General features: G+C 46.1%; 2 pseudogenes across 2 annotated transcripts; both read left to right on the plus strand.

Annotated features, from left to right (window-relative positions):
• Positions 1-6,258: 6,258 nt before the first annotated feature.
• On the plus strand, positions 6,259-7,209 carry LOC310780558 (beta-1,4-galactosyltransferase 1 pseudogene; annotated as a pseudogene). The gene has a single exon. The product of its transcript is annotated as a beta-1,4-galactosyltransferase 1 pseudogene (transcript).
• Positions 7,210-10,583: 3,374 nt separating this feature from the next.
• On the plus strand, positions 10,584-17,438 carry LOC310780559 (beta-1,4-galactosyltransferase 1 pseudogene; annotated as a pseudogene). The gene is made up of 2 exons: positions 10,584-10,955; positions 16,518-17,438. The product of its transcript is annotated as a beta-1,4-galactosyltransferase 1 pseudogene (transcript).
• The last annotated feature ends 1,487 nt before the right edge of the window (positions 17,439-18,925 follow it).

The following is an 18,925-nucleotide window of genomic DNA, read 5'->3' on the forward strand; positions in this document are numbered from 1 at the left end:
CCTCTGGTGGTTTCTCGCCTTCCTTCAGGTCCAGGATGTAACACAGGATTTTGCCACGAAAGCGTCCATGTCACCAATCTCAGCTCCCTCTTTTACATTGATCAGGCGAATGTTATTTCTTTTACTCCTGCTGATTAAGTCATCAACCTGCGTGTGCAGGGGTTCGATTTGTTTTTGCATTTTATCCACTTTCGGACTCACTGTGTTGTTTTTGTCCTCCAGTGCGCTGATGCGCTTTTCCGCATTAGAAACTCTGTTCGCTTATTTTCTTTAGTGAGTGAGTGGATGGACTTCTGCACGTTTTCAAACTTGTTTTCAAGCTGCTCAAACCTCTGAGCGATGTCGGACTTAATCGATAGTGTTTCACGGAGTAAAAGTTTAGCCCAAGCCGTGTATCTCCAGCCTCCAGCAGGTGAGTCATTTCCTCATTCATGGCGGTGATTTGCTTCGTCTTTTTCTTTCTGCTTACCTGTGTTGTGTTATGTTATGTTATGTTATGTTGTTAAAAGAGGGCAAGAGAGGAAATTAAAACAGAAGTGGATTTATAGTTAGAAAGAGTGCTAAAAAAGAGAGATTTTTTTTTTTTTTTGGAAAAAATCCATAGATAAGCCGCACCGTTATATAAGCCGCAGGGGGCAAAAAAGGCCAAAAAACGGGGAAAAAGCCGCGGCTTATAGTCCGGAATTTACGGTATATATAATATAAGAATATCGGCCGATATATATATCGATATCAGATTTTTTTTACTCCCTAATATTGGTATCGGCCTCAAAAATCCAGTATCGGTCGGGCTCTAATTTGTATGCATCTCATCATGGCAAATATACTGAACAAAAATATAAACGCAACACTTTTGTTTTTAATCCCATTTTTCAAGGGTTGAAATAAAAGATAGATAACTTTTTCTATGCGCACAACAGCCTTACTATTGCCAAATTTGGTTCACAAATGTGTGTAAATCCATGATAGTGAGTACTTCTCCTTTCCACCTGACAGGTGTAGCATATTAAGATGCTGATTAAACAGCATGATTATTGCACAGGTGTGCCTTGGGCTTTTCACATTAAAAGGCCACTCTAAAAATGTGCAGTTTGATCTTGAAGAAAGACATTTGTTGGGCACTGGACTGTTTTCAGGTGCCGGTGTTATAATGGGAAACATTAGAAGAGAATAGTACAAACGTCAAGCTACAACAACCTTTACCATACTTTTGCATTCTTGAGAAAATAAAATACCATTCAGAATGCATTCAGAATTGAGTAATCTGCTCCCATTATGTTGATCTCTACCACTGAAAGTTTGACAAGTTCTCAATAGAAGGGTGGATACAAAATATTCAACATTAAATGCAGCATTGTCAGTTACGCATGGTGTGTGGGATATGCCAGTGGCAGATCTTTAATGTCCTGATATTTATTTCTTAACAACTGTGGCAAATTCTAAGAAATGTTTATCAAAGCTCATAATAATAACAGGATTCATGATCCTTGTCGCAATATCGCCACAGGAGGGCGGTAGCAGTCAGATAATGGCAAAGCTCTCTCATGCCACCCTCATCTAGTACAAGATACTGAACAGCTGCCCACTAAACTCCACTTGCTGCTATGAATTAAAAACAGATGCCACCCTGAAACATGACTCTGTAAATATGACCCAGGTTTTACATCCTGTATCGTCTTGATATTTCACACCACTTTTGTACCCCTGATCTTGGATTGTTCCCAAAAAGCCATTTGCCTCGCTCCAGCCAATCATACCTTTTCTATCTGGCTTTGTATGTCATTTGTATGTCACTTAGGACTAAGTAGTAACATACTAATTAGAGGGTTATGTAGAGGCTAAAAGGCCATTTAAAAATAAAAAATAAATCTCTCTTCCGTCCCCTGTGAATGTCAGCTGAAAAAATATTAAAAGCATTATCCTGACTTTGCCCATGAGATATATCGGCGGTTTTACCTCACTCGCGCGCCAGCCGTTTAACATTTTGTGGGCGTTCCCAGACATGCCGACTGTCTCTATAGCATTAAATTAAGCATTGTGATGCTACAGAGAGATGCCAGCAGCCTACAAAATCATATTATCCAGATGTAAGGGAACATGCACGTTTGGTACAGACCCCAGTAAAAATTTAATCACATCTTTATATATTTTTCCTATTGAAAATAAAATACAAAAATTGCCATTCCCACTAAAATCATATCGCAATATTTGTCAGTATAATCACAATATAATTTTTAGAGCCCGACCGATACTGGATTTTTGAGGACGATGCCGATACCGATATTAGGGAGTAAAAAAATTCCGATACCGATAATATCGGCCGATATTCTTTTTTTTTTTATCAAATTTTTATCCCCCATTAGTGCTAATTTTTTATTTATTTATCCTGGTTGCTGCTCCACCCTCTGCTGATCTGGGGAGAGCCGAAAACTGGCTCCATGCTTCCACATGGGCAGTTAGCCAGCCGCTTCTTTTCACCTGACAGGGGAAGCTTCACCGGTAGGACATAGCACGTGGGATCACGCTATTCCAACGAGTTCCCCTCCCTCCGAACAGGCGCCCTTAACGACCAGAGGAGGCACCACATCAACAACCCTCAAATATCAAACACTTGACAAAGATATGAGTTGACATGAATTGAAATATGTAATGTAGGCAGGATATTTTACAGCTTATTAATAAACTCAATGCAATGAAACAGTAAACTTAACTGGGAATTTAATAATTATAAATAACTAGAAATACAAAAACACAATAGAACAAATAGTTAAGAAAAAATATCAAATATACACAACATGCTGTCTATAACTTAAAAAAAAAAAAAAAAAAAAAAAAACGGCAATATCGGCGCACCGATATATCGGTCGGGCTCTAATAATTTTTTTGTTGCATATCGTGCAGCCCTAAATCCAAGTACGACCTTCATCTACCAGGCTTAGCCTACTGTAATGTTAACACTCATAATAACTAATGCTAAAACTCATAATAGCAGTTATATATAAATTGCCCAAATTGTCATTGAAATGGAAGTCATAAACTAGTGACCCGGTAACACATTTCGTTATCAGTGTCGTCAATACCTTCTAATCCACACCAATGTAGTAATGGCATTGACAGACTATATACCCTGACATTAATTCACTTACATTCACCATTTCTTTCAAGGACCAGTGAACTCTACAGGATAGAGTTGCTCCGATCGATCGGCACTTGATCGGAATCGGCCGATTTGGCCTTTTTCGGCTTTGATCGGAGTTATCAAAAGTGCCGATCAAACAAGGCCGATCAGAATGACACAAAATCTGCAAGAACTACTACCAGAGACGTTTCAATATAGAGATAGTGCACTCCCAGGCTGCCAAGTAGTATTCTTCCGGTCTCCTAAAGGGCAGCTTGTGATTGGCTGTCTCTCCGTGTCATGAAGCTTCATTGGCTCCCAAGTTTCCTTAGGGGGCGTGGTGGTAGTGGCGAAAAAGTGTTTGGAAGTTGCACTCTCTCTATAGCGAAAGCAGCTTGGGCGAGAACAAACAGCACAGCAGCTAACATGGCGTCGCCTGTCTGGCAATTTTACAACTTGTTGGAGAAGGACAACAAATTTGCCGTTTGCATTGTGTGCTCAAAGGAGATACCGCGTGGAGGAACGCAGCAGAAGAGTTTCAACACTACGAACCTCATAAGACATTTGAAGGTTTCCCACGTCAAGGAATTTGAGGAGTTTACAAAGTTGGCGAGCGCTAAGGCAGCGAAAGAGCGTGCAGCAACCCAAACGCCACTAACTCGGCTAACTGTAACAGAGACATTGAAACGACAGCAAGAAACGAAAAGAAATAAATGCAAAGCTAATGGAATTCATATGTCTTGATCAGCAGCCGCTGTCTGTTGTGGAGGACCTCGGGTTCAAACGCCTCATGTCCTGCTTGGATCCACGTTACACGCTGCCAGGACGTAAATATTTAACTGACGTTTGCCTGCCGGAATTATACCAAATTGTGTACAAGCACATCGAGAGCCTTATGAAAGACAACACCACGTCAATCAGCTTCACGACTGACATTTGGAGTTCGAGTGTCTGTCCTATGTCCATGCTGAGCCTAACTGCGCAGTTTATTGATGAAAAGTTCGACCTGAACAAAGTTGTACTTCACTCACAAGAGTTTTCTGGGTCACACACCGCAGAGGCTATCGCTGCAGCTTTCACAGGCTCTTTCATACACAGATCGCGCAAAAGTTGCCGTTTAGGAGTCCCGTAAAGCGAGCCGCCTCGCCACAGAAATTGCTTTCACACGAGCCAAGCAGCACGGCCACATTACCGTGCTGCTCTGTACTTTCAGGTGAAATCCCCCGCTCCCGCATTGAAAGGCGAGCGGAGGGATTTCCTGCTCCTCCTAGCCCAAATGAATATTTTCATAGGTTAGTGTAGCCTATAGGCTACTGTATGATGAACAAATTCATTCAACAACAAGACTTCCCTCCTTCTCCTAGTCCGCTGAGCAGGGAGGATAGGTGCACTCGCATGGTGGGCGGGCAGATCGATATGGTGTCCTACTAAAATTGGAACGATACACGACCGCCCGCATATCAAACAGCTGCAGTCTGCATAACGTTCGTCGGGGAAATAGTATAGGCTATAAATGCACATGACTACTTAACGTTAACTAATGTCAACATCGTTTGAGCATAAAGCCTGACATGTTCCAAGCTGTGTTGGTGCACATGTTGTGTACATAGTATTATATTTTTTGTTTTATAAGACTATTTATTTTTCCACAGGAAAGCTACAGTATACAGTCTACTCTGTAAGCTCCAAGTTGTCTCTAAGAGAGTGTCGGTTTAAACTAATAAAACGGTTGTCAATTCATGATACTTTCTCATCTCCTAATTTTAATACTTAATATACAATGTCGATGTTGTTAAGAATAATTAAATATATGAATAATGCGACACAATAAATAGAAGGCTTGAATTGATGGACACGGTGATCGGTGATCGGCCATATCGGGATCGGCAGATACTGCTTCCAGTGATCGGTGATCGGTGATCGGCCTCAAAAAAGCTGATCGGAGCATCTCTACTACAGGACAATAATGACATCGCCATAGCACAACACAACACAGTGGGAGTCAGTGGTGTCTATCCTGTCCATCACTGGAAACCCACAATCACTGCTGACATGCAGCCAGAGAGCAGGCTATTTACCCACAAGCATGTGGTGTCCTGAGCTCTGCAGTGCGCACAGAGGTGTGGTGTCCTGAGCTATCTGTCAACCCAGCAGACCACCTGGTCGGCATTAGCCTGGGTAAACCCAGCCTCCACGTGACCTCTATGTGCTGAGTCACGAAACTTACGATACAGGCATAGCCTGTGACGTCACGTTGAAGGCTGGGTTTACCCAGGCTAGGTCGGCATGAGCATGTAAGTGAAGTTGACCACACTCGCTGCAGTGTAGCTGCTGAATGTTGCCAAACTCCATTCATAGTTTCCAGTTTATCGATGTTTACAATGCAACCGGCACGCATACTCTCTGCAGCGAAGGAGTTATGACATTACTGATGATGTCACTATGTCATGACATCACTGTCTGCCATAAATCACTGATGATATGACACTGATGTCACAGAGCACTCGATGTAATCAGTGATGTCACTCGAGCAGTGTCATCAGTGAGTGATGTCACTTGAGCAATTACACTCTTACTCTATTGTAGGGCGGCTTAAATTAGTTCAAGAAAGGCTGGTTGTAGAAAAGGAAACCATGCACATGGGAACACCCACGGGCCGGATTCAAACCAGCGACCTAACGATGGTGTCACTGCAGCATGACATCACAGCAGGTGCACCTGTGATTCATCGGTGATGTCATAGTTGCTGTGGTGATGTCATCTCATCGGTGATGTCAGTTGCTGCTGTGATGTCAGCGGTGATGTCATACATGCCAGGATATAAATAAGCGATGTTTCAGTATCTCTCTCTCGAGGCGGTAATGCAACATCTTGGATGCCAACTGCCGTAAAACAAAAGAGAAGAAGAAGATATCTCTCTCTCTGATTCTCTGTTCAACTGCCACATACTCGATCTGCTGCAAAGCTTGAAAGACATCGCCGTGGTTCTTATCGGTCATCTGTCGCGAGTTCCGATCTAAATAATCCAGCACAAATTAAGAGGAAGCTACAACTTCCCTACACTGGTCAAGATGCCGAATTTCAAAAGAACATGTAAGCTTCTGGTTTTACTTCTCATCTCGCTCATTTTAATCTTCTACATGTATGACCTCATGTTCGCCCTTGTACAGAACCAGCAGCAGTCCAACACGCAGCAAGAAGAAGCCAAAGATCAAGTGCAGGAAGTGAAAGTTGCGGAAAGTACCAAAAAGCTGGAGAAATGTCCCGAAACATCTCCTCTGCTGGTGGGTCCTCTGGGGGTGGAGTTCAGCTCTCCGGTCAACCTGGAGCAAGTCAGGAAGGAAAACCCAAATGTGCAGGCGGGCGGCCGCTTCCAGCCTGCGGACTGCAAGGCGCAGCAGAAAGTGGCCGTCATCATCCCCTTCCGCAAACGAGACGAACACCTCAAGTACTGGCTCTACTACCTGCACCCCATCCTGCAGCGGCAGCAGCTCGACTACGGAGTCTACGTCATCAACCAGGACGGGGACGAGATTTTCAACAAAGCCAAGCTTCTCAATGCGGGCTACACCGAAGCGCTAAAGGAGTACGACTACGACTGCTTTGTCTTCAACGATGTGGACCTCATCCCCATGGACGACCGCAACACGTACAAGTGTTTCAGTCAACCTCGCCATCTCTCCGTCTTAATAGACAAGTTTGACTTTAAGTTGGTTAATTTTCAATCATATGGAGGTGTTTACTCCTTGAGTAAGCAACAGTTCCAGAAGGTCAATGGCTTCTCCAACAACTACTGGGGCTGGGGAGGCGAGGACGACGATATGTACAACAGAATCATTTCCAAAGGCATGTCCATCTCGCGGCCCGAAGGAACACTGGGGAAATGTAGGATGATCCGACACAACAGAGACAAGCTGAACCCGGTAAACCCACACGGTCTTGAGCTCATCAGACACACCAGAGAGACCATGCATAAAGATGGCATCAACTCCTTCTCATACAAAGTAGTCAAAATCGAGGAAGAAGCGCTATACACCAACATCACAGTGGATGTGGGGAAACCAACAGATACAGATACATTACATCACTGACTTTCCAGTCTGGCTGTGGATAGATACTCCTTGGATGGGAGACTGGGGCTGGAACTGGTGTTGGAGGACCAGTGGTAGGAGGTGCTCTTCTCTGTCTGGTCTCTGGCCGCACTATTCTGCCCTACAAAGCCTAACCGCAGTTGTAGTAATAGCTCCTCCTCAGCCGGTTAGAGAGTTATGCTATGCACATGTATGACGGGGCGCTGCGCACGCGGCGACTCGGCAGAACGGAGCAGATGGTCTATTTGGAATCTGTACATATTGCAACAAATGAATATGTATTATAATATTGAAGCGTGCCTTTATTACTTTTCAAACTAGTAATAATGTTATTATAATTATTATTAGGGATGAAAATAAGTAGAAGTAAGACAGAGTATATGTGTGTGAACGGGAGGGAAGATGGAGGGGGGGTGAAGATGCAGGGAGTAGAGGTACCAAAAGTGGAGGAGTTTAGATACTTGGGGTCAACCGTGCAGAGTAGTGGGGACTGTGGCAAGGAGGTAAAGAAGAGGGTGCAGGCGGGGTGGTGCGGGTGGAGAAGGATGACTGGGGTGATCTGTGACAGAAGGGTACCAGCGAGAGTGAAGGGAAAGGTCTACAGCAGGGTAGTGAGACCAGCCATGCTGTACGGTCTAGAGACGGTGGCACTGACAAACAGACAGGTGGCAGAGCTGGAGGTGGCAGAGATGAAGATGTTACGCTTCTCTCTGGGAGTGACAAGGCTGGACAAGATAAAGAACGATTACATCCGAGGAACCGCCCATGTTGAGCAGTTTGGACAGAAAGTGAGAGAGGCAAGACTGAGATGGTATGGACATGTGCGGAGGAGGGAGGTGGGGTACATTGGGAGGAGGATGCTGGAGATGGAGCTGCCAGGAAAGAGGAGGAGGGGAAGGCCCAAGAGGAGGTTCATGGACGCAGTGAAAGAGGACATGCAGGCAGTGGGCGTGACGGAGGACGATGCAGAGGACAGAAACCGATGGAAACAGATGATCCGCTGTGGCGACCCCTGACGGGAATAGCCGAAAGAAGAAGAAGAAGAAGAAGAATAATGTTATTATAATTCTGGAGTGTGCCTTTATTACTACTCTCAAACTAGTAATGATGTTGTAATAACCACTACTGCCTGATGTTAACCAAAGTGCCCTTCTGGGACATGTATTAAACTGATTAAACTGATTGATTGATTGATTGATTGATTGATTGATTAATTGATGTTGTATATTAAGTGCTCCCATAGGGGGCACTGCAGTAGTTCTGGAGCTGTGTGATGCAGGAGTTTTGGGCGAGGAAGAATAAAGCTTGTCTCAGTCTAGACTGGGTCTTCAACCTGACCAGACGTGTCATGAGTCTGTCTAACTCAACATGGTGTCAGAAGTGGCTCACAATAGTAGTCAAGCGGATCCACGTAAAACAGGGAATGAAGTAAGCGTGCGAATGGCAGCACTGAATGTTTGTCACGTAATCGGCGGCCGAGTAGCCTAGCAGGCAAGACGTTCAGTGACGTTAGCATAGGCTAACGTTGGAGCTAGCGTAAAAGCTGCAGTAGTTCAACATAAACAGTGATCGCGTTAGGCGAGTTTACAAGTATTTAAGACAAAGGAGCAACACCCGAGCTTCACCATGTCGGAGCCACCACCACAAGCGTTCTTCCAGAGCTCCCCACCGTCGGAGTTTGACTTCACTCGCCCAGAGGAATGGCCGCTTTGGCTGAGCCGTTTCGAACGTTTTCGGCAGGCATCAGGCTTGGATAAACAATCACAGGAGAAGCAAGTCAACACTCTGCTGTACACGATGGGGCCAGAGGCAGAGTCTATTATCAGATGCAGGGATGTTACGGCCGATCAGCTGAAGGATTATGGCATCATCAAGACGCAGCTTTCCAACCACTTCATCCCCCGGCGCAACTTGATATTTGAGCGTGCCAGATTCCACAAGTGAGTTCAAGAGAGGGGTGAGTCCATGGATAGCTTCATCAAAGCATTATATGAGCTGATTGAACATTGCGAGTATGGGAGAATACGTGACGAGCTCATTAGAGACAGATTGGTCGTTGGTCTCAGAGATGCTAAGCTATCTGAAAAGCTGCAAATGGATCCAGGTCTTGCATTAGAGAAGGCAAAAACACTGTCTCCAAAATGAGGCTGTCAAGAAACAACAAAGCCTCTTTCAGATCGAAGGCCAAATCGAGCAGACAGTGGATGCTGTAGCAGCAAAGGGAAATCCATTTAAAAACACCAGCACCCTGAGATCACACCAGACGGATCACGACAACAGGGAGCCAGAAATTCCAACCTCACACTTCAAGGCAATACAAGATACAAGATACTTTTATTGCCACACAACCAGGTTGGTGGTATTTAGTTTCAGTACAGTTTACTGTGAAGCTCTGCAAGAGACAGGACATACATGAATACATTTAACATTTAACATTTAACCCCTCTTCCCAACAATACATAAATACAGCACACAAACAAGTCAAACAGTCCAACAGGTGTTTAGAGGGTGTGAGGCCTAAGGGGGGAGAGGAAGTGGGGGACCGATAGAGTTCAGGGTTCGTATGGCTGTTGGGAAAAAGCTGTCCTTGAAGCGGGTGGTTTTGGGGTGGATGGACCTGAAGCGTCTGCCTGAGGGTAGAGGCTGGAACAGATGGTGTGCTGGGTGGGAGGGGTCCTTGGCAATTTTGCCTGCACGGGTGACGGTACGGGAGGTGAAGATGGAGTCCAGGGAGGGGAGGTCACAACCAATGATTTTGGAGGCCTTTTTGATGATGCGTTGAAGTTTGTTTATAAGGGATTTGTCGGCTGTGCCGAACCAGACACCACCCACAATGTGGGTGGTGTCTGGTTCACCACCCACAATGTGGGTGGTGTGGCAGGAGCTCTCACAATACACAATCATGCCCCGCAAAAGAGGCAACTTGCAGGAAGTGCCAGAAGAAGGGTCACTTTGCAGCAGTCTGTAGGTCCCGCCCAGTGCTGTCGGAGGTGTCACAAGACCCAGTGCTGTCGGAGGTGTCACAAGACCCAGTGCTGTCGGAGGTGTCACAAGACCCAGTGCTGTCGGAGGTGTCACAAGACCCAGAGGAAGAAGATGCCTTTCTTGGCGCCCTTGAGGTTGACGCTGGGGAGCCGTGGGTTACAGTCATTAGCCTGGGGGGGGGTCATAATGTGTTGAGTACACACTCCGGCAGCTGAAGGACGCCAAAATCTTTCACGAAGCTCGATGCTAAATCTGGCTTCTGGCAGATTCCTCGCTCTCCTGAGTCAATGCTCCTAACCACCTTTATCCTCCCTGGGGAGACCCCCGAGGGCCCGTGGCAGAAAGTCGGGGCAGATCTCTTCCATCTGGACAATTCCATGTATCTCGTCATGTTTGACTATTTCACCAGGCTCATTGAGGTTGCCAAACTGCAGTCAACGACCTCACAAGCGGTTGTGGAGTGCATCAAGTCCTGGTTTGCCCGCCAGGGGGTCCCTCTGCACGTAATAACAGACAATGGACCACAGTTCTCCTCCGACACCTTCCGGCTGTTTGCACAGGCCTGGGGCTTCACACATGTGACCTCCAGCCCCCTGTACCCCCAGAGCAACCGTGCAGCAGAACGCGCTGTGCGCACAGCAAAGCAACTCCTCAGGAAATCACCTGACCCCTACCTGGCCCTACTGACCTACCGCTCCAGGCCCCTTGCCAGTGGCTACAGCCCATCAGAGCTTCTCCAAGGGAGGCGACTCCGCACAACGGTGCCAACTCATCCCAGAGAGTTCCCCAAACGTTTGAGTAGCCAGTCAGATTGAAAAAGTAGCCGGATCATGTTCGAGGCGTTTGTTCCAGTGGTCCATTTGCCAATTAATAAACAAACCTCAAATATGTATCCATGAGTGTGACAATTGAAATAATACAAATGAACATTCTTATAAAGGCCCAATGCTCAATTTAATTATAAATAAAACAATATCCATATTGCAAAACACAAACAGGCAATGTATATTTTTAAGAACAAAGAAAATACTAATAACTATGTTTCCCCACAGGATTTGGAGAGATTGTGGTGGGTGGACCTTGCTTGGACCCTCTTGGGGGGTCCGGGGGGCCATGCCCCCTGTAAGAAAAATGTGTACATTTTAAACTAAAATGCATGAATCTGGTTCACTTTGAGAACCAATTTAACAGGCTAGATCAGGGGTGGGCAATTATTTTTCATGGGGGGCCACATGAGAAACCCAGATTGTTGCTGGGGGCCGAACAAATATTGTCATGCCGTAACCCAGGAACTTTGATGATAGAGAGGGCCACAAAACAATGTCCTCGCTACCAGAGGGCCAGATTTTGCTGAGGGTTGGGGGCCAAACGGCGCCGACGCAGACAAATCTGGGGCATTTGAAGTCAGGTTTAGAGGAATAACTCATTTTAAATTAACAGTTGTGATGTCATTATTCAGTCTTAAACACCAATATTTGATCCTTTTCTCACTATGTCACCACTTGCTCTCCCTGCAGGGCTTGAAATTAACTTTTTTGACTACCTGCCAATATGGCTGGTAGAAGTTACCAGCCAATTAGAATTTCCACTAGCCAAAATGTTTTCTAGAAATAAACCAGAATATGAGTGGGTTAATTTAAGCATAAGTATCAGTAAGTGGCCTTACTAAAAGGCTTTTAGCCTTTTAGTCATAACGATTATTGAAAGAGATTCCATATTCCAGACTGAAATGTTATAACAGAAGTGGAGTATTGGCCAGAATGACATGAACATTTGGACACTTATTCAGCGGGTATCTTGTACGTTCAGGTGCACTGTAAAAAAAAAAAAAAAAAAAATTGCAGTGTATAAAGTAACCGGTAGGCCAGAGGCCAGTAGGCGGAGAAATCGCCGGCTACCGGGGCTTGGGGAACTCCCTGCAAGCGCCCTCTCTTTCTCTGCTCGCCGCCTCTGACATGCAGCCAGAGAGCAGACTATTTACCCACAAGCCCCCTCTCTTTCTCTGCTCGCCGCCTCTGACATGCAGCCAGAGAGCAGACTATTTACCCACAAGCCCCCTCTCTTTCTCTGCTCGCCGTCTCAGCAGCATCTTCTTAATTGAGGCCCCGTGCTGAGTCAGCGCAGATGGCTTTCTCTGTGCCGACAAATCAGGGAAATCAATACACACACACACACACACACACACGTTTGAAAGAATAGGATGTAGTGTAGCATCCATGTTTACTCATTTGTTGGTTATATTCACCTTATGTTCGCTGCAATGGGCCAAATTCTTCCGGGTCGTGTTAACACTACCGGCGGTCACGGCGTGAAGTATAAAAGAACGTCGAGGAAGAGAGTAGTTTTTGTAGCAGACAGTGCAGGGGGTAAAACAAAGAACGTACTGTAGCCTACTACTTTGAGCTCGGTACACAGCAAGCAAGCGGAGTATCGACTGTTAGCCAGGTCAGATAACGTTATCGTCGACAATGACGAACACTTTCATGTAAAACATACCTGGACTCCAACAAAGAAAGCTTCAGAAGGTTTTCTCTCCTCCGAGCGCAGCTCGAGCCACTTACGTCTATAAGACCCGCAGACGTTAACGTAATTCCCTGGAATGCGAGAATTAACGAGCCAGTTACATGGCGTTGCATTCTTAGACATTGCCGTTTGCTTTTATTTGGTATGTTACATACAATTGGCTAAATTATTAGTTAATTCAGAGTTAGATGATATTGGAGCAGCCAGCCATTTTCTTTTTCTTTTTTTTTGCCAGAAGTCGTCACACGACCACACAACCGGGTCAAATGGGCGTGGCTACATAAGGTGAATATACTGAAAAAAAAAAAAAAAAATTGTTCCCATTTTGAATTACCGTACTTTCCGTACTATAAGGCGCACCTGAATATAAGCCGCAGCAGCTAAATTGAATGATTGTTACATACTGTATATAAGCCGCACTGGACTATAAGCCGCAGGTGTTTTAATGTTTAATTACCAACCAGGAGGAGGCGTAGCGCCTGCCTGTAACAGAGATCTCCGTGTCTTATCAGCGGAGACCGTTTTGAGTCCTTACCCTCATCGTCGTAACACAGCCATCTCCATCTTTTGAAGCATGATGTTAGATTACAACGAGCTAGTTGTGTGGCTTAGCCTTCCAAAATGTTGCCGTTAATTTTTTAGAATGTAATACATAGAATTGGGAACGTTACATTCAATTTCATTCAGACTGTCTTTCTGGCTCAATCGCCGCCATTTTTCCCCCGGAGCGAGGGAGGGTGGGAGGAGGGAGGGTGTTTTACAGTAGTGGCTGAGAGAGCGTAGTGGCTCAGTGCTCCAAGCAGGTCGCGAGGCACATTTTTTGCAACATCATCCAATCAGGGTCTGTCTAGATAGTGCACTCCCAGGCTGCCAAGTAGTATTCTTCCGGTCTCCTAAAGGGCAGCTTGTGATTGGCTGTCTCTCCGTGTCATGAAGCTTCATTGGCTCCCAAGTTTCCTTAGGGGGCGTGGTGGTAGTGGCGAAAAAGTGTTTGGAAGTCGCACTCTCTCTATAGCGAAAGCAGCTTGGGCGAGAACAAACAGCACAGCAGCTAACATGGCGTCGCCTGTCTGGCAATTTTACAACTTGTTGGAGAAGGACAACAAATTTGCCGTTTGCATTGTGTGCTCAAAGGAGATACCGCGTGGAGGAACGCAGCAGAAGAGTTTCAACACTACGAACCTCATAAGACATTTGAAGGTTTCCCACGTCAAGGAATTTGAGGAGTTTACAAAGTTGGCGAGCGCTAAGGCAGCGAAAGAGCGTGCAGCAACCCAAACGCCACTAACTCGGCTAACTGTAACAGAGACATTGAAACGACAGCAAGAAACGAAAAGAAATAAATGCAAAGCTAATGGAATTCATATGTCTTGATCAGCAGCCGCTGTCTGTTGTGGAGGACCTCGGGTTCAAACGCCTCATGTCCTGCTTGGATCCACGTTACACGCTGCCAGGACGTAAATATTTAACTGACGTTTGCCTGCCGGAATTATACCAAATTGTGTACAAGCACATCGAGAGCCTTATGAAAGACAACACCACGTCAATCAGCTTCACGACTGACATTTGGAGTTCGAGTGTCTGTCCTATGTCCATGCTGAGCCTAACTGCGCAGTTTATTGATGAAAAGTTCGACCTGAACAAAGTTGTACTTCACTCACAAGAGTTTTCTGGGTCACACACCGCAGAGGCTATCGCTGCAGCTTTCACAGGCTCTTTCATACACAGATCGCGCAAAAGTTGCCGTTTAGGAGTCCCGTAAAGCGAGCCGCCTCGCCACAGAAATTGCTTTCACACGAGCCAAGCAGCACGGCCACATTACCGTGCTGCTCTGTACTTTCAGGTGAAATCCCCCGCTCCCGCATTGAAAGGCGAGCGGAGGGATTTCCTGCTCCTCCTAGCCCAAATGAATATTTTCATAGGTTAGTGTAGCCTATAGGCTACTGTATGATGAACAAATTCATTCAACAACAAGACTTCCCTCCTTCTCCTAGTCCGCTGAGCAGGGAGGATAGGTGCACTCGCATGGTGGGCGGGCAGATCGATATGGTGTCCTACTAAAATTGGAACGATACACGACCGCCCGCATATCAAACAGCTGCAGTCTGCATAACGTTCGTCGGGGAAATAGTATAGGCTATAAATGCACATGACTACTTAACGTTAACTAATGTCAACATCGTTTGAGCATAAAGCCTGACATGTTCCAAGCTGTGTTGGTGCACATGTTGTGTACATAGTATTATATTTTTTGTTTTATAAGACTATTTATTTTTCCACAGGAAAGCTACAGTATACAGTCTACTCTGTAAGCTCCAAGTTGTCTCTAAGAGAGTGTCGGTTTAAACTAATAAAACGGTTGTCAATTCATGATACTTTCTCATCTCCTAATTTTAATACTTAATATACAATGTCGATGTTGTTAAGAATAATTAAATATATGAATAATGCGACACAATAAATAGAAGGCTTGAATTGATGGACACGGTGATCGGTGATCGGCCATATCGGGATCGGCAGATACTGCTTCCAGTGATCGGTGATCGGTGATCGGCCTCAAAAAAGCTGATCGGAGCATCTCTACTACAGGACAATAATGACATCGCCATAGCACAACACAACACAGTGGGAGTCAGTGGTGTCTATCCTGTCCATCACTGGAAACCCACAATCACTGCTGACATGCAGCCAGAGAGCAGGCTATTTACCCACAAGCATGTGGTGTCCTGAGCTCTGCAGTGCGCACAGAGGTGTGGTGTCCTGAGCTATCTGTCAACCCAGCAGACCACCTGGTCGGCATTAGCCTGGGTAAACCCAGCCTCCACGTGACCTCTATGTGCTGAGTCACGAAACTTACGATACAGGCATAGCCTGTGACGTCACGTTGAAGGCTGGGTTTACCCAGGCTAGGTCGGCATGAGCATGTAAGTGAAGTTGACCACACTCGCTGCAGTGTAGCTGCTGAATGTTGCCAAACTCCATTCATAGTTTCCAGTTTATCGATGTTTACAATGCAACCGGCACGCATACTCTCTGCAGCGAAGGAGTTATGACATTACTGATGATGTCACTATGTCATGACATCACTGTCTGCCATAAATCACTGATGATATGACACTGATGTCACAGAGCACTCGATGTAATCAGTGATGTCACTCGAGCAGTGTCATCAGTGAGTGATGTCACTTGAGCAATTACACTCTTACTCTATTGTAGGGCGGCTTAAATTAGTTCAAGAAAGGCTGGTTGTAGAAAAGGAAACCATGCACATGGGAACACCCACGGGCCGGATTCAAACCAGCGACCTAACGATGGTGTCACTGCAGCATGACATCACAGCAGGTGCACCTGTGATTCATCGGTGATGTCATAGTTGCTGTGGTGATGTCATCTCATCGGTGATGTCAGTTGCTGCTGTGATGTCAGCGGTGATGTCATACATGCCAGGATATAAATAAGCGATGTTTCAGTATCTCTCTCTCGAGGCGGTAATGCAACATCTTGGATGCCAACTGCCGTAAAACAAAAGAGAAGAAGAAGATATCTCTCTCTCTGATTCTCTGTTCAACTGCCACATACTCGATCTGCTGCAAAGCTTGAAAGACATCGCCGTGGTTCTTATCGGTCATCTGTCGCGAGTTCCGATCTAAATAATCCAGCACAAATTAAGAGGAAGCTACAACTTCCCTACACTGGTCAAGATGCCGAATTTCAAAAGAACATGTAAGCTTCTGGTTTTACTTCTCATCTCGCTCATTTTAATCTTCTACATGTATGACCTCATGTTCGCCCTTGTACAGAACCAGCAGCAGTCCAACACGCAGCAAGAAGAAGCCAAAGATCAAGTGCAGGAAGTGAAAGTTGCGGAAAGTACCAAAAAGCTGGAGAAATGTCCCGAAACATCTCCTCTGCTGGTGGGTCCTCTGGGGGTGGAGTTCAGCTCTCCGGTCAACCTGGAGCAAGTCAGGAAGGAAAACCCAAATGTGCAGGCGGGCGGCCGCTTCCAGCCTGCGGACTGCAAGGCGCAGCAGAAAGTGGCCGTCATCATCCCCTTCCGCAAACGAGACGAACACCTCAAGTACTGGCTCTACTACCTGCACCCCATCCTGCAGCGGCAGCAGCTCGACTACGGAGTCTACGTCATCAACCAGGACGGGGACGAGATTTTCAACAAAGCCAAGCTTCTCAATGCGGGCTACACCGAAGCGCTAAAGGAGTACGACTACGACTGCTTTGTCTTCAACGATGTGGACCTCATCCCCATGGACGACCGCAACACGTACAAGTGTTTCAGTCAACCTCGCCATCTCTCCGTCTTAATAGACAAGTTTGACTTTAAGTTGGTTAATTTTCAATCATATGGAGGTGTTTACTCCTTGAGTAAGCAACAGTTCCAGAAGGTCAATGGCTTCTCCAACAACTACTGGGGCTGGGGAGGCGAGGACGACGATATGTACAACAGAATCATTTCCAAAGGCATGTCCATCTCGCGGCCCGAAGGAACACTGGGGAAATGTAGGATGATCCGACACAACAGAGACAAGCTGAACCCGGTAAACCCACACGGTCTTGAGCTCATCAGACACACCAGAGAGACCATGCATAAAGATGGCATCAACTCCTTCTCATACAAAGTAGTCAAAATCGAGGAAGAAGCGCTATACACCAACATCACAGTGGATGTGGGGAAACCAACAGATACAGATACATTACATCACTGACTTTCCAGTCTGGCTGTGGATAGATACTCCTTGGATGGGAGACTGGGGCTGGAACTGGTGTTGGAGGACCAGTGGTAGGAGGTGCTCTTCTCTGTCTGGTCTCTGGCCGCACTATTCTGCCCTACAAAGCCTAACCGCAGTTGTAGTAATAGCTCCTCCTCAGCCGGTTAGAGAGTTATGCTATGCACATGTATGACGGGGCGCTGCGCACGCGGCGACTCGGCAGAACGGAGCAGATGGTCTATTTGGAATCTGTACATATTGCAACAAATGAATATGTATTATAATATTGAAGCGTGCCTTTATTACTTTTCAAACTAGTAATAATGTTATTATAATTATTATTAGGGATGAAAATAAGTAGAAGTAAGACAGAGTATATGTGTGTGAACGGGAGGGAAGATGGAGGGGGGGTGAAGATGCAGGGAGTAGAGGTACCAAAAGTGGAGGAGTTTAGATACTTGGGGTCAACCGTGCAGAGTAGTGGGGACTGTGGCAAGGAGGTAAAGAAGAGGGTGCAGGCGGGGTGGTGCGGGTGGAGAAGGATGACTGGGGTGATCTGTGACAGAAGGGTACCAGCGAGAGTGAAGGGAAAGGTCTACAGCAGGGTAGTGAGACCAGCCATGCTGTACGGTCTAGAGACGGTGGCACTGACAAACAGACAGGTGGCAGAGCTGGAGGTGGCAGAGATGAAGATGTTACGCTTCTCTCTGGGAGTGACAAGGCTGGACAAGATAAAGAACGATTACATCCGAGGAACCGCCCATGTTGAGCAGTTTGGACAGAAAGTGAGAGAGGCAAGACTGAGATGGTATGGACATGTGCGGAGGAGGGAGGTGGGGTACATTGGGAGGAGGATGCTGGAGATGGAGCTGCCAGGAAAGAGGAGGAGGGGAAGGCCCAAGAGGAGGTTCATGGACGCAGTGAAAGAGGACATGCAGGCAGTGGGCGTGACGGAGGACGATGCAGAGGACAGAAACCGATGGAAACAGATGATCCGCTGTGGCGACCCCTGACGGGAATAGCCGAAAGAAGAAGAAGAAGAAGAAGAATAATGTTATTATAATTCTGGAGTGTGCCTTTATTACTACTCTCAAACTAGTAATGATGTTGTAATAACCACTACTGCCTGATGTTAACCAAAGTGCCCTTCTGGGACATGTATTAAACTGATTAAACTGATTGATTGATTGATTGATTGATTGATTGATTAATTGATGTTGTATATTAAGTGCTCCCATAGGGGGCACTGCAGTAGTTCTGGAGCTGTGTGATGCAGGAGTTTTGGGCGAGGAAGAATAAAGCTTGTCTCAGTCTAGACTGGGTCTTCAACCTGACCAGACGTGTCATGAGTCTGTCTAACTCAACATGGTGTCAGAAGTGGCTCACAATAGTAGTCAAGCGGATCCACGTAAAACAGGGAATGAAGTAAGCGTGCGAATGGCAGCACTGAATGTTTGTCACGTAATCGGCGGCCGAGTAGCCTA

The sequence above is a fragment of the Poromitra crassiceps genome, assembly GCF_964638095.1.
Source record: "Poromitra crassiceps genome assembly, chromosome: 8".
Classification (NCBI taxonomy): domain Eukaryota; kingdom Metazoa; phylum Chordata; class Actinopteri; order Beryciformes; family Melamphaidae; genus Poromitra; species Poromitra crassiceps.